At 38.4% G+C, this 12,671-nt stretch overlaps 1 protein-coding gene across 3 annotated transcripts in view; it reads left to right on the top strand.

Moving 5' to 3' along the window:
* The window catches only part of LOC131234346 (protein PHOX1-like), a 37,723-nt gene that overhangs the window by 3,839 nt on the left and 21,213 nt on the right, over nt 1–12,671 (top strand). For 2 of the 3 annotated variants that reach the window (XM_058231154.1, XM_058231155.1), the window contains one exon: nt 6,137–6,548. The exons of the other annotated variant lie outside the window; for it this stretch is intronic. The gene's annotated coding sequence lies outside the window, so the exon portion shown is untranslated. Of the gene's footprint in view, nt 1–6,136; nt 6,549–12,671 lie in introns of those variants that run through there. 3 annotated transcript variants of the gene reach the window in all.

The raw sequence follows: 12,671 nt of genomic DNA on the forward strand, positions 1-12,671 counted from the left end.
ACAAAAGGCCTTGACAATCCCAACCATCAAATAAGACTCTGCCCCATCCCAAAACAAAATGTTTCACTTTGAGAAAGACTGCATCCTGGTGGTTTCCCAAATTACTGAAGACCCTAATCATGATGAACTTCACTAATATGCACAACACTAGCAAATCTAAGGAATAATACTATAAATAATTCAATTCGTATGTAAATTTCTGTTCTTCTTTTATGATGTGAAAACCTGACATGCATCAGGCGTTAGAATAACACTCCCATCCGGTAGAAACCTTCTGAATGCTTTTTTGCCATCTTAATGTTTGAAGAAAGCTCTATTATTTTTCCATGTTCCTAGATTTTGCACGGCCCTTTGGGATTCTGACGCAGGACGTGAATTTAAATATGATATGCAAGATTGCAGGCTTAGATCACACCAATTCAGAAACAATCACACAAATTCCATATCGCACATGAAAATCCAAACATTCAATTAAAGGGGAATCTATGCGGGTCCAAGCCGACACAGGCTAGGACTGGACTAATAAAATTATAAGCGAAACGATGTCAAAGGGAAATAAAATCAACTACTCATGCATAAAAATCAGTCCCTAATTTCAATTCAAGGAACCCTAAGGTGATAAAAATGGGCAAATCAATTAGGTATCATGTAATATAGGGTTAGGATTCATGAAAAAAACGGCTATGAGAGGATAAAAGAGGATAAAAACCTGAGCCAAAAGATGATCCTGCGTGTGGACAGCAACAATGGCCCAGACGGACGTGCGTGTGATCCCGGCCGCACGTGTGTGCGGCTCACTATTCAGAAAAAGGCCACCTTTGCCCTGGTCGGCCAGGGATGGACTCCAAAATTCCCAAATCTCAGCTCGATCCGATGTACGGTTTGTGCGTGATGCTCCGCCGAAGTTTCAGCTCGCCTGCGGGACGAAATCTGGAAACCTGCTTCAATGAAGAAATCTGATGCAACAAAAGGACAAATTCGAAGTATGGATGGTGGGGGAAGATGGAAAAAAAGATGATGGAAGATGGGGGTGAATTGGGATCGATGTGGCTTCGCACTACGGTAGTTAGCCCTTCGAAAAGGGAGAGCTTCGCACTCACTTTTGGATTCTTCCATAACTCACGAAGAGAGCAGAAAAATAAAGTAGAAATTTTTTATTAACTTCAATGAATGAAAAGAACTACAAGGGGTGCCTATTTATAGGGAGAACCCTATACTCAAAAACTCGCACCATGTGCGACACCTATTACTTGGCGATGAAGTAAACTAAAATAAAAACCAAACAAGGAAATCTAAAGTGTTCACGATGTTCTAAATAATAACAATAAGCAAAACCTAAAATATAAAATCAATCCGACGAGTGGGCCACGATCATGAGATCCCATGGTGGGCTTTTCTTGACTATCGGGCCACTTTTCTGAACCAAAACTTGTCTTCTAGCTAGGAGGCCCTCCCTGGACGTCGTCATCGAGCCAGATCGATGGTGGGGTCCTCCTTCTGCGTACGTACGTGCGTAGGGGTGGTGGTGTGCGGGCGTGCGTGTGCACGATGTCCTCATCAGATTCGGATGCTCCATTTCTGTCTTAACATTTTTTATACCTCAGTTTCACATCCAATGTTTAAAATAGCTACGCTATGTAGCATGTAGCTTATGCTACACGGCGTAGCTTAGCCTTAACGCTACGTAGCTCATGAAAATAGCTCAAGTCACGTGTAGCATATGCGACATGATAATTTGCATATGCTACACGCTACATAGACTACCCCACGCACTATGTAGCTCACATTACAAGTTATTTTTCACTACAACATTAAAATCAATTAATGTTTTCAATTATTTGTTACATTTTTCTATTTTATTTTTCTGATTTCAATAAAAATTAGTTAATCTTTTCATGCTCTCAAGTCACGTGTAGCATATGCGACATGATAATTTGCATATGCTACACGCTACATAGACTACCCCACGCACTATGTAGCTCACATTACAAGTTATTTTTCACTACAACATTAAAATCAATTAATGTTTTCAATTATTTGTTACATTTTTCTATTTTATTTTTCTGATTTCAATAAAAATTAGTTAATCTTTTCATGCTTTTAGTAAAATAACATAGTAACAATATTAAATTAGTTATCATTAAAAGGAAATAGCATTAAATTAGTTTTGTCGCTCTTTCTTTACCTTTATTCTTATTCATTGCCCTTTCCTATTACTTTCGGTTACGTTTGGTTGCACCTAATGTCATTAAATTTTGTTAAATTTCATTATTAATGTCTAATTTGGTGCGGAATGTCATGAAATTGGTGCAACCAAGCGCAACTTGATTAAAAATCTAGAATTAGCGTGTAGCTTACGCTAAATGCTATGTAGCTTATGCCTCACGCTTCAGAGGGATGTACGCTACGCTACACACCATTCGCTATTTAAAACACTGCTCGCACCTTTGCTATAAAAAGTATTGGGGCCCTTTTAGAGCCTGGCTTATGTGCATACTTGAAATATATTTATATTTTCAAAGCTTTGTTGGAAAAGGTCAAAGATTTGAAGTTGCTATTGATAATCAGTAGCATTGTCATTACCATTGTCTCTGTCCTCGTTATCTATCCTTGGGAATTTCTTTAGTCATTTGATCACGCATTCACGTGTATAAATAAGCCTGTAAGGCTCCTAAGCTAAATTAATCAATTTCATCTCCATCAACTGAAGTCATCATAGTGTTGGAGCTGGGTTGGACTCATTAATAGCAACAAAGGATCACAGAAACTAATGATGGACTTGACTCACAAACAACAGTTGGACACACCAAGCATACAACTTACAAGAAGTATTTTAAAAGGCAAAGGGTGGAGGCAAGGCATTTCCATCCCTTGTAAGGGATGTGCACAAGCCGTCAATTGTAGAAGGTGTGAGTCTTACAAAAATTTCAAGGCTCATACCTTGTAAAATTAAATTTGCAATAGTTTCTTTTTTCTTTTTTATATATATAATTTTTATTGTAAAGGAATAAGAAGAGTTTAGATAAATGTGCTTTGTTTTTTAAATACATATTGTTAGTATAATTTCGTTTCTTTTATAGTTACATACTACACCTAGGAAATATTCACTATTAGTAGATAAAAGAAGCAAGTTAGACACCAAACACGAACCGATCTAGCTCGGTTTGGCTCTGATAAGTTCGACTCGGCTTGACTTGAAGCTGGGTTCGGGCCGAGCCGAGCCAAGCTGATTTTTTGAGCTTGAAAGGATTTCAAGCTGAGCTCAAGCTGGCCTGAGTTCGACTCAACTCGGCTCCAAGCCTGACCTGACCTGAACTTGACTCGGTTTGGCTCGAGTTATAACTTAATTATATAATATTATATATATAACTTATTTAATATATTATATATTATATTATATATAATATAAAAAGGGCCCGCCGTATAAAAACTAGAAAGAAAACGCTCGACTCGAAAGCTTGAACTCGAACTCGGCTCGAAAGCTCAAACTCGAACTTGACTCGAGCTGTTGACCGAACCGAGCCGAGCCGAACTTGAGCTGGTATAGGCTGCTGGCTGAACCGAGCCGAGTTGTGCCAAGCTCGACTTGGTTCGGCTCGTGTACCAACAATAAACAATCACTATAGATAACACATGCATTTATTGAGACTAGGAAAATTGAATAACTATGGCAGATGAACAGTGAACAACGAACTTCCAAACAATCAAGGGTAGTAATAGAACTCCATTGGTGTCTCGTCCATCATATAGAAGACACGAGTTGCATCCAAACTTTTCCTTGGCAAGGAAAACATGATATTTTGAGTTTGCCAATGAGATATTTTGAGAAAGTCAGTGTAAGAAACAAATACTCCATGAGCTTGACAACAATGTTTTAAATATCGATGGTATTGGCTGATATATCCCACGATATATCTTGTATCCCGCCTGTGCGATACGAAACACACATGCAGTGCCGATATATCTCACGTGTTCAATCTGGTGAGCATTTTCAATTTCCAATCCATTTTTTAAAATTGAAATTATGTTAAATCAGTGTCAAGTGGTTACAAATCCATTGGTTCTTCATGTTTTGCATGAAAAATCATGGAGTTGGAGCTTTGATTTTGATATCCATTGGTTCTTTATGTTGTCCTTTTTTTTTTAAAAAAAATTGTCCTTTAACCAACTGTCAATTGAGACTAATTTTGAAGTATTTAGGAGTATTGGATGAAATGATCATCACATACACTCTAATTTCGAAATTTGAGTGTAGGCAGTTCGATTTGGGGAAAATTTTCCTAATTTCTCCCAAATTGCATGCAATGTTGCAGTCTAAACATGAAATCATGTATGAGGGTTGATCTATTGATTTGTTAAATCCTCGTCAATTTTCAGAAAAATAAAAATCATTTTTAATTAAAAATTAATAAAAAATATTAAAAAATATATATATTTTGAAATTTCCCTTCAACTAGCTATCAATTTACACCAATTTCAAAGTATTTAGGAGTGTTTGATGAAATGATCATCGCATACACTTTAAATGTTATGCATTCCATTTTAACATAGTTGCATTAGTTCAGTCATACAATTCAATGCTCATAGCTTAGGACACTATACAAAAGAAACCTGTTACGTGCACTTCTTTTTTGAGATGTTATGATTTAAAAGTATGTATTAAGGTCTTTTTTAACAATCCCTGAAGTTTCATTGAAAAATTCAATAAATTTCTTAATATTTCCCCATGTTTCCCAAAAAGTGCGATAAATTAACCGATACAAATGATATATCTTGTGCGATAACCAATATGTATCTGTATCCCAAGGGTGCGATACGTAATGCAATATCGATATTTCGAATATTGCTTGACAGTTGAGATGGAACGTGTTTAGAGGGATTTTTCTTTGGCATGGATGGGGGAACATGCATTTGATTTGGTTAGGTTGGCGTTGTGTGCTCCTAGAAGGGAAAGGGTGGTGGGAAATAGAAGATTCACACTGCATTTGGATACGCAAGGAAATTGAAACTGAATTGTGGATTATGTGTGAAGTGGGAAATAGAAGATTCAAACTGCATTTGGATACGTAAGGAAATTGAAACTGAATTGTGGATGATGTGCGAAATAGAAGAGCAAACAGTTGATCATGTACTCATTCATGTGCAATGAAGACTAGAGATGGCTCCAGTAAGGAGCGGAACTTGGTTAGGGTCAAAGGAGAAAAACTATCACCAAATTCATAGAGAGAGAAGAGGATCTCCCTCCCTCCCTCACGGTTTGGTCATGTGCAATGAAGACTAGAGACGGCTCCAGTGAGGAGGGGAACTTGGTTAGGTTCAAAGGACAAAAACTATCACCAAGTTGATAGAGAGAGAAGAGGAAGAAGGAGAAGGGGATTATGAATGTATTTTCATACTAGCTGTAAACATCCGAGTGTTACTGTATGTCGAAAATACAGGGACACTTTTCATATATTGCAAGAATGTTACTATTGAGTGTAGTGGTCCAGAGTACTTTAAAATTCAATGTACAAATGATATATGGAACTTATCCCTCAACAGAAGACCTTTGAGGAAGATACTAGGAAGAAGACCTGAAAGGACAGTTCTGAGGTGGTGAGGATGGTTATGAAGGCTTTTTCACCTGCCAAGGTTGGAACCTTAGGAACCATTGGCAAAACAGGATTCCGGCACCAACCAAAAATGGTTGGGACAAGGCTATGATGATGATGATACCACTATCCAACAGCCACAACCTTCGATGACTTGACCTTTGTACGTAAGTTATGTCACTAACTGGTTTTGGGGTTGGTGGTATCATTCTCTGTTTATTTAAATGATTAAAGTGGGCAAATGATGCATTCATGAAGTTTCAAATCATCCTCTTAATTATGGTGAGGTTGGATGCTCAATTGAACTGGATTGCAATTCAATTTTTTTTACTTAAATGTAATAAAAAAGTGGACCACAACATTTTAACTCATAATGGCTACTAAGCTAGCTCCCTCCTCTCCTTTAAAATGAACTCTTCTGACTGATCATTTCTTTTGAAAGTGTCCTAACTAAAACTCCAGAATTGTATCATTTTGCCTTTTTTGTTTCCTTTTTTTTTTTTTGCTATCCTCATTTGAAACTGATACTTGGTATTTCTTTGCAGATTGTGTTGCTGCTTGGGCCATTGTTCAAATTCCATTGTGCTGTTAGGGAAAAAGAAAAAAAGAAAAAAAGAAAAAAAGAAAAAAAAAAGAGGAGTTGGTTTTCAAGTGGGTTGCTTAATTTTTTAGACCAGATTGCTGTTTATAGAGATTACTCTTCGCATGGGGGCATTGATCTCTCTGCAATTTGGACCATATAAAAAGAAGAGCAGAAGTTTCTTTTTTGTTGGTTTCTGCATGTGCCCCCTTCTTGATTGGTATCATGGTAAGTAAAGGATTGGATTTGTAATTTTTCTCAAATAATGTCTTTGATCGTATACATGTTTTTGCTGTGGTTTGTAATTCGTCTATCCTGTTAGTGTGCTCCATTTGTACTGTTTGTGTTTTTATAGGAAATGGTATTCTTTTTTTTTTTTTTTTTTGGTTATGTGAACATTCATGCATGCAGACATACTACATTTTCATGTGGTCTAAATAGGCATCTGATATTTTGATTTTAATTTACAATATGTGATTAACAGGCTGAAACCAAGAATACCACAATTTGGGCTTTGGTAGCCCTGCAGGTAACCATTCCACACACACCTTTATACATGGTTCACATGCCAACATGACTCCTGTACGGGGTCATCAGAGCATTTCATAATGTGGGCTGACCGTGCTTTTTTTTTTTTAAAGACTGGGCTGACTGTCCATTGTATGCAACCTTTGGCAATATTTTCTTTAAACCATCCCTTGTTTCAGCTACTGGTGGCCTGCTTGATGAGTGGACTGTCCCTAAAATTTTGCACAAGATCATCTGCATGATGAGGTCCATCTTATGCACAGTCCCACAGATGTACCACGTTGGCATGTGTATCACATTGAAAGGTGCATGTCGGTCTATCAAACGCCACTCTAATTTGGTCCTCTTCTTTTCATCAGTGCCATGACTTTTAGTCATTTCATTGATCATGAAATTCAGATTTTTCTTCTGAATTGGAATCAATGAAAAGTGGATGTGATTTGCCTGTGCACTAGGTGAAGACAGTGCTAGCACTTTTTTTATTTTTTTATTTTCCCTTCTTTCCCTTCTTCCAAATTTGAAGAATCATACCCTTTATTTATGTTCTATTGAGAGCCACAACTGCAAAAGAGGCATGGAATCTAAGATTCATAATTTAAAATTTTGAAAAAAAAAACCTCCATTGTCCAAGTCAACTCGACTCGAACAGATTTCATCATGACCCAAGAAAAACCTGATCAGATCAAGAGTCGGAAAGAACTTGATTCGACTTAATTTAACTTAGCTCAAATCAAGATAACTCTGGCAGTGGGTGTACTAACAAGCTAACAAAAAAAAAAAAACTCAAGATAACTCTGGCAGAAACTCAATGGAACTTGACTCAACTCGCCCAGACTTGCAATATTGATATATTTTTATAACTTGAGCATGCGTTTCTAACCAACATAAAAATACAACTGAGTTGTTGGGTTCACTTGACTTGGCCGAGTCATAAAAAAAAAAACTAGGGAGAAGTTGAGATAGATATCAACTTTGTGACCTCATTCAGTCTGCACATCCTTTTACTCTGCTTGGCATAAAACTATGTTTGACTAGAGCAACCCACAAATCAACTGATGAGAGGAGAAAAATAAAAAAAGAAAAGAAAAAACAAATGCCCGAGGTGTCGTGTGGAGGGTTTATGGTTTGTTTAATTCAAATTTCATTCCCATGTTCCTTACAGAACGGGTGTGATCATATCAGCATTAATGCAACAGATCCCATTAGAACTCCACAGTTAGGCATGATTGGACAAGAGTAGTACTAGGATGGGTGACCTTGTGGAAAGTCAATCTTGTTGTACCTCTCTTTTAACTCATTGATTGTGAATTACCTATGTAATAGACTACTAGATACGTATGCTGTTATACCATGCCTGTGGGAATTTTGTGCTCTCCTTGCCAGTCCTAAGCCTGGATAAAGGATAAGGGGTGCATCAAGTTAGCAGTCGGCATCAAATTTCTGCCAAAATTTCATGAATTGGGATGGAACAGGATTCATGTAGCTGATCCCAGTTGGTTGGGATAAGGCTCAGACGATCATCAGATAATGATATGATGATGGTATATGTTGAAAAAAAAAAAACCAATAATAAAATAAAAGGAGGTGGAGAAGATGCCTGCAAATAGGTTTAGGGATTTGGTGCAACCAAACACACCCTCTAGCATTGGTTTGCAACCATGAAACTATTATTAAGATCTTAGAGCTATGTACTCAAAACTCCAATGCCTCATCAGGTGAGGGGGTGACATTTTCAACCAAAGGTAAGTCCCTTGAAACTAAAAGAAGAAGATCATGAAGCAAGATTTGAGGATTGGTTGCAAAGAATGTATACAGAAAATCAGAGATATCTGGGAGTTCTATCATCTCCTTAAAAAAATTTGGCATCAGGTGAATTTTCTTCCAAGTCCCCATTTTTCATGTTTGCAAGAATTTTAGAATCGCAAATCATGCTTCGGTTTGGTCTCATGCCTCAAAATGATTTAGAAAAACAAATGAACAGTGAGCATATACTATGAATACATCAAGGTGGCCCCACGGACAGGGCTGCATGGTGTGGGTGCAAATTGGGTACTAACCCCACAACGACGTGGCTAGAGACGGATGGTTATGTCAAGGGCTCCGTGGGGCCCACTGTTACACACACACACCGAATGCTCAGTTGTGCACCAGTTTGCACGGAACTCATGCGAATGTTTTTGAAAACTCATCTCACGTGATGTGACTCCAAAATCAGAACAGTCCACGTTAAGCAGCACATGAAACCTCCAAACTCAATTTTTAATTTGATCCAAAACTTTGGTGGGCTATGAAAAATGAAAACAGTTTCCTCTCTTGATTTGCATTTCTCTTTGCTATGGCCCACCAAAATTTTATATCATGGTGAAAATTTGTCCCTTGGGGTTTTATGGGATTCCACATCACTTGGACCGTTCAGATTAGACGCCAATGACACGTGTGCAAAGGTGCGCACGTGCGTAGGTGCGCGTGACTCTCATACTCACCGATCCATATATTTTTTCAATGATCATTTTAGTAGATGATCCAAAAAGGAAGTAGATGGAAGGCTCAAGTGAACCACACCACATGAAGTAGTGGAGATTGAACTCTTATTATTGAATACTTCCTATAGCCCACCTGTTCATAAGGTCACATGTTTATGTACAACAGTAAAATATAATAATAAATATTAGCTTGATCCAATGGCCCCAGGAGGTTTTCAGTGGTGGGCTTTAAATCCCCACTACTTCATGTGATGTGGTCCACTTGAACCTTCAATATGCCTCTTTTTTGGGCTCACGACCTAAAATGATTTGTCAAGATAGATGGACGGCATGAATAAAACATATATACCATGGTGGGCCCACGGAGCCCCTGATATGACCATCAGTTTCTGCATAGCCTCACTGAATTTCATGTTTGCCTCGCTCAATTTCCCTTGAAGCTCGTTGAGTTTCATGTTTGCCTCGCTCAATTTCTCTTGAGGCTCATTGAATTTCAAGTTTGTCTTGTTCAATTTCTATTGAGGCTTGTTGAATTTCATGTTAGCCTCGCTCAATTTCCTTTGAAGCTTTTTGAATTTTATGTTTCCCTCGCTCAATTTCCCTTGCTCAATTTCCCTCAAAACTCGTTAAATTTCATGCTAGCCTCACTCAATTTCCTTTGAGGCTTGTTGAATTTCATGTTTGCCTCGCTTAATTTCATGTTAGCCTTGCTGAATTTAATGTTTGCCTTGCTCAATTTTTCTTGAGGCTCGTTGAATTTCATGTTTGGCTCGTTCAATTTCATATTAGGCTCGCTCAATTATCCGTAGTTGTATGTACTTTTCACTACATAAGCAAGAATTAATGGCTACAACTAATGAGGTAGTGTCTATTCTACTAATAGCTACGGATATAATTCGTAGCCATGGGTATTTAGCTAAGACCATTGACCCTTTTTTGGGTATTGGACGGCGCCTCATGTATGCAAAGGTATTTGCGTCCACAAATAATGTCTGTACAGCATGGTTTAGTTTTAGAAAGTAAAGATCCGAATGTTAAGGAAGATGGGTAAAAGGTAGGATTCACAGTCGATGAAACTCCCTTATAAATTCTCAGGAAGATGCAGCCAGTTGCCTGTGATAAAGTATGCCCACATAAATGTTGGTGATAAATCGACTCGAGCTCACAATAGGACCACAGTCCCAAAAATCAGACAGATACAAAACTCAGGTAGACCACGCCACAGGAAACAGCGGAGATTGAGCTCTATCCATTGGAAACTTTGTGTTTGTGTGGGCCACAAGTTTTGGATCATGATGATATTTGTTCCCAGTGGTAATAACCTTATGAACGGTTTGGATTGAATATAAACAACATGGTCAGCTCTAGGAAGGTTTCAACGGTGAACATTTTTATTCTCTGTATCGTAAAGGTACATGATGCCCACTGAGACGTCCGTGAGAAATCCACCCCGTCCATCAGTTTCTACACCTGGTGTTAGTAGATGAAAGTACTTCGGTGAGAAATCCACCCCGTCCATCAGTTTCTACACCTGGGCTTACCATGATGTCTATATGCCATCCAAACCGTTCATAAGATCATTCTAACTGGGATGAACTGAAACCACAAATATTAGCATGATCCAAAACTTCTTTGCTCACATTAAGGTTTTGACGGTGAGCATTCCATCTCCTCTGTTTACTGTAGTGTATCCCACTTCAGTTTTGGATCTGGCTCATTTTTAGGCTCATGTACTAAAATGGTCTGTAGAAACTTAATGGACGGGGTGGATTTGTCACAGAAATCTCGGTGGGCCCCACGTAGCTTTCAACTGTGGGAACTTCCTGCCCGCATCCTAGGCAACTCGGGTCCGTCCAAGGAGAAACGGGATCGCCTCTTGGGTTCTCTAGGTGCAGTTGTTCGAGTGCACTCTCAAGGGACTAATTCCTCACACGTGCCCATACATCACGGTGGGCCCCACAGAACCTTACCTGGACGGATTAAAATAAACCATTTGAATTATTTTTTTAAGGGCTCATTTGGTTTTCCCAATGGGAATGCAAAATAAATGAGTAAATGAGTTATATTATCATTCTGAAGAATTTATTTAAATAATAATTATAGCCTATATAAGTGGACAGTTAAAACACACTTGTAAACAAAAGAAGTAATAGAAATTATAATTATTACATGTTTATATTATAAAACTATTACTTTTATAGTGATTTTGCTCGTGAAACAAACAATAGTAGCAAATTCTTTATTACAGTCTAATCTACGCAGTGTCACCACACAAGTATAGAAATAAGTAATTATTATCCATTTTCAACCATTTAATGTCGCAATTGGAAATGGAAAATCAAATACGATCTAAATGTAAAGGAGACTATCGATATTCAAGGGAAACAGTCGATTGGTTAAGAATTAAATAGTGTAATATAATTTTTTACCATCCCCAAGGCGTATCATATAAACAGTCGAGTTACTGAAATGTGTGGAATAAAAGAGATACATGGAAGAGGTGGAAATAAAGAAAATATATATACTTAATAATAGGTTTAAGATGTTACTGTGTTGCTAACTTCTAAGCAACATTTGCACCCTCTCAATTTAATTAAACCAGCACAAGAAGGTTATAGCAAACCCACCGGATACAATAGGTCTCCTCCCTTAAATCAAAGAAATGTAACCTTCCGTATGCAAAATAAAAAATAAAAAATCGGCATCTAAAACCTACTTTTGCAATATATGCTTTTGACTTTTTATTTTTTTCATAACTTATTTTCTCTTTACACATCAAACCGCCTTTATTCTGCATTAATGACGAGCAGGCTCAACACTCCATGCGCAAGATTTTTCGACCTCACTTACTCCCCGAGCCCACGACGCGAGCTCGAAAGTAAGGGACTTACTGTTATAGGTAAAATTGGATAAAGGGGTTGGCTCGGACACATGTGCTCGTCGTGTGACCAGCCAACACCAGTCATGACCGAGGAGCTCCTCAACGACCGAAAAGTTATGAACTGCTATTGGGGAAACGTCCTACTTCTCGAGCTCGGCCATTAGAAGTATCTCCACCTCTCTCAAATGTCGAGCCCTTCCATAGTCCTATCCATTTTCGAGCTGATGCTCGAAACATCTCTTGTCAAAGGCTCCCCTGAGGTACGAACTTGCGCAAAGAAAGGAGCTTGGTTCTAGTGCTCGGATGTGACTCCCAAGGGCAGGTCGAAAGTTCAATAATCTGCTCAATTCTAAGGAGAAACCCAACTACAACTCACTAGATAATCCGGGTCGGCAAAACCCATCTTCAGAATGACCGTCCACCTTGGACTCCTACCACGCACTTCTATGGGTTCCAACTGTACTTACCCGAGATCTCACTCGAGAATCTCAAAAAACAGCTGCAACATGGATCTGCCCAAGATCTCAGCCGAGGATCTCGGGAGATACCTGCGACACGCTTGGGATCCAATTCCCTCTACAATACGTGCCTACTAAGCAGGGAGATTG

The sequence above is a fragment of the Magnolia sinica genome, chromosome 19 (genome assembly GCF_029962835.1).
Source record: "Magnolia sinica isolate HGM2019 chromosome 19, MsV1, whole genome shotgun sequence".
NCBI classification, from domain to species: domain Eukaryota; kingdom Viridiplantae; phylum Streptophyta; class Magnoliopsida; order Magnoliales; family Magnoliaceae; genus Magnolia; species Magnolia sinica.